A 3483-nucleotide genomic window follows, 5' to 3' on the forward strand; every position below is an offset into this window, starting at 1 on the left:
GAACCCACTAGTTACACAGAGGAAAACCCTATCAGGACACTTGCTCCAGTGGTAAACAATTCTGAAGTTGGTCAGAGGTGGGGAATCAGCTCCCAGGCAGCCAGCAGCCCCTCCGCAAGGCGCGTCCTCATTGCAAAGCTGGGGGACCGGGCCGAGGCGTCCCTGAGTAAACGTGAGCTGACTCCCAGGCCAGCTGCTGCTGAACTGTTCCCACCCTTCCCAGCTAAAACACCTGAATGTGCGCAAGGACTTGAAAGCCTAGAGGAAGGGCCGTGGAGCCACACCAGAGACAGCACGCAGGCCGAGTTGGTGCCTGCAGGCCAGGCAGGATGGTCGTAACCCCGGGCGCACTTCTGGAAACTTTCCATCTCCCTGCCTGACGTACCCCTCCTGTTCCGGCCCCCACTGCTTTTTTCCTTCCTCACCTCTGCCCGGTGTGAAATTCCAGTGGCAGGTATGGGTGACACATCCTCTTCTTTAGCAGGCAGCAAACTGGCAACTCCTGCAGAAAGTCCAGCAGAGCCCCACTCGCACCGGGCCACGCACAGAGCCGTGAGCCCTACTCCCTCCCACCAGCCCAGCCCCGAGACTGCTGACGGGGCAGAGAATATGGCGTCAGGCACAGCTGCAGGGGCTCTTGCTGTCTGGAGCGGTGTTTATATTGACCTCAGCCCAGGCACACCTGGGGAGGGCTGGCCGGCCCGATCAGGCTGCCCAGGTCAGCCAATCCTCACCCATCAGGGGCTCAGAGTTGCAGAAAATGGGCCTTGCTGAACTGGCCAGGTCCAAGGAACAGGTGTGGTTTCCTGAGGGTCAGGATAGACACGGGGCTGCAACTCTGCTTGTTTTCTCAACATTTTGTCTGGTTCATGAGTGGGAGACAACTTCAAGAAGACCCTCTCCTAATGAGAAGAAGCCAGGAGTAAGGGAGAGGAGGGGTGGTGGGTGGAGACAGAGGCCTGGTGCCTCAGCTGCAGTGGAAGCCTCTGGAAAACCCAGTGGAAGGAGGCCACACAGAGTGAAGCCCAAGCAGACCTGTCAGAGCTGCTGTTTGTTAGTTCAGGTCCTGCTCTGAGGTGCTTTGTGTCAGCTCTGACCAACAGGTGGGCTGGGGGTGCTCTGCAATGAGGGCTACTTGCACGGTTCCTGTGTGCCCAGCCTTTCTGGGTGCCTGCCCAGGTGACCTCCATACCCTGGGAGGGGCCTGACCACGAGAGCCCCGGAGGCTGCTGGGTACCTGCCCAGGTGAGCTCCATATCCTGGGAGGGGCCTGACCACGAGAGCCCCGGGGGCTGCTGGGTACCTGCTCAGGTGAGCACCATATCCTGGGAGGGGCCTGGCCACGAGAGCCCCGTGTGCTGGGAGGGGTGTGTGTGTATGAGCGTCCTCTCTGTGCAGCCGGCACAGAGTTGCTTAGCAACTTCCCTGTGGGCAGCGCTGGGATGAAATGAGAACCAGGAGATGCCACGGACCCCCTGAACCCCCGTCCATCCCGAGTGATGAGGTCAGTAGGTGGGTGCTGGCCACTGTGCTGCGTGAGGGAGACCCCACAGGTACCTCTTGTGCCTTCCACCTGACACCACGGAGGCCTCCTCAGGACAGAGCAGACAGCCTGCCTGGGGCAGGTGGGAGCTCCTGGTGACCCTGCAGGGGACACGAGAGGGACGGACCAGGCAGGAGGGGGTGGCAGCCCAGGCAGAGCCATGGGGCTCGGGGCCGAGGGGCCTTTCCGGGTCTGAGCTGAGGGTGGACGTGCAGGTGGTGAGTGTGATCCAGGAAAGCTACCCTGGTGACGTGAGGCTGAACCTGCTTCAGAGTGACAAGCCTTCCGGATGATCCCAGAACAGGACAGTGAGACGGATCCTGTTAGAAGAAGGTGAGTGAGTGCCCCCAGGAGGCGGCCCTGTGAGCTGGCCCCGGGAGGGGGTGAAGGGAACAGGCGTGGAAGCTGCGGGGAGTGGGCAGTCCCCCTGGGTGGGCGATGGGTGCAGACCCTACTCCGTGGTCCCACAGCCGTGCTTCCGGCTGGATTATTTGGCTTCTTGGAGCCTCAGCTTCCTGGTCTGCTCCTGGGGTGATGATGCTGAGTGAGACTCTCCGACGCTTCTTCACTGTCTGCCCCTCAAGCCTGTGAGAAACGGAATATTTCTTGCCATCTCAGTAAACAAAGGATGTCACAGCCATCAGCACCTGCAGCCCTCCAGTGTGAGGGGAATTCAGGATATGTAAATACAGAATGCAGGCCCCAGAGAGCGGAGGTGCATATCAAAGGAAGGAATTCGTGAGCCTGACTCCGGCATCTTCGCATACAAAGGAAAGCGCTGCATTCCTCACCTTGGAGAGCAGGTTCTCCTTAGCTGACAATCACCTTTTCACGTCCCCCATCACCTGCGCCAGCCCCCCGCCCTGTCCCCTCCCCCCGGTGCTTTAGCTCAGGGAGGAAGGGGCGCACAGGGCCTCGGCTGAACAAGAGGCCTGGGAGCCTCGGGAGGAACTTTCGCCGCTTTCCCCGCCGTCGGGAGGAGGGTCGCTGACGCTGCGGCCGGACCCTGCGCCTCCCTCGCCCCGTGTCCCCTCAGGACGCTCAGGCCGCCCTCTCCCCACGCCCCCCCGGGCCCCGCGAGCCAGGCCGAGGGCAGGGCCGAGAGGAGGGGCCGAAGTTCCCCGGGACCAGACCCCGAGGCCGCTCGTTCTGCACAGCAGCGGCGGGTGGCCGCGAAGCCCTTCCCCTCAGAAGCTGCTCTTGCGCGGCCGCCCGGCACCGGACCCACTTACCCGGCCCGCCGTCCCCACGACTGTCGCGGCTTCGGCCGCCGGGGCCCCTCCGCAGCCGGCAGCGTCAGTGAGGCCACCCTCCCCTCGGGCGCCAGGGCAGCTCCGTGACGGCGGAGGGAAGAGACCCCGAGCCGGGAGCTCCAGCTCTGAGGAAACGCGGGCTCCGTTCTGGGCGCAGTGGGTGGGGCCGTTCTGCCCCGAGGCATCCTGGGAGGGGGCGGGGCGCCGGGGGAGGAGCCGCCAGCAGCTCAGGGCCCCGTCGGGGGTCCTGGAGGGGCGGCCCGGCCTGAGGGCCCCGCCCACTGTGGCCGCAGCGCAGGCCTTTTTCCTGGAATCCCACACAAAAAGTCAGAAAGATACACACGGTCTACAGTGAATGTTCACAAATGGTGGTTGCTGCTGTGCTTACTATCCTATTAAACGTGTGAAATCCATAACACACTTGAAGTTCAAAATTAAATACGATTTTATTTATTTACTTATTTATTTTTTGCGATACGCAGGCCTCTCACTGCTGTGGCCTCTGCCATTGCGGAGCACAGGCTCCGGATGCGCAGGCTCAGCGGCCATGGCTCAGGGGCCCAGCCACTCCGCGACATGCGGGATCCTCCTGGACCGGGGCACGAACCCGTGTCCCCTGCATCGGCAGGCGGACTCTCAACCACTGCGCCACCAGGGAAGCCTCTAAATACGAATTTTCACCTTTCT

The 3483-nt window shown here is 62.2% G+C and overlaps 1 long non-coding RNA gene across 1 annotated transcript; it reads left to right on the forward strand.

Annotated features, from left to right (window-relative positions):
- Positions 1 to 1437: 1437 nt before the first annotated feature.
- LOC136793363 (uncharacterized) lies at positions 1438 to 2978 on the forward strand. The gene is made up of 3 exons (XR_010838564.1): positions 1438 to 1504; positions 1759 to 1876; positions 2014 to 2978. It is a non-coding gene; the product is annotated as an uncharacterized lncRNA (long non-coding RNA).
- Positions 2979 to 3483: the final 505 nt, after the last annotated feature.

Source organism: Kogia breviceps, chromosome X (assembly GCF_026419965.1).
Source record: "Kogia breviceps isolate mKogBre1 chromosome X, mKogBre1 haplotype 1, whole genome shotgun sequence".
Classification (NCBI taxonomy): domain Eukaryota; kingdom Metazoa; phylum Chordata; class Mammalia; order Artiodactyla; family Physeteridae; genus Kogia; species Kogia breviceps.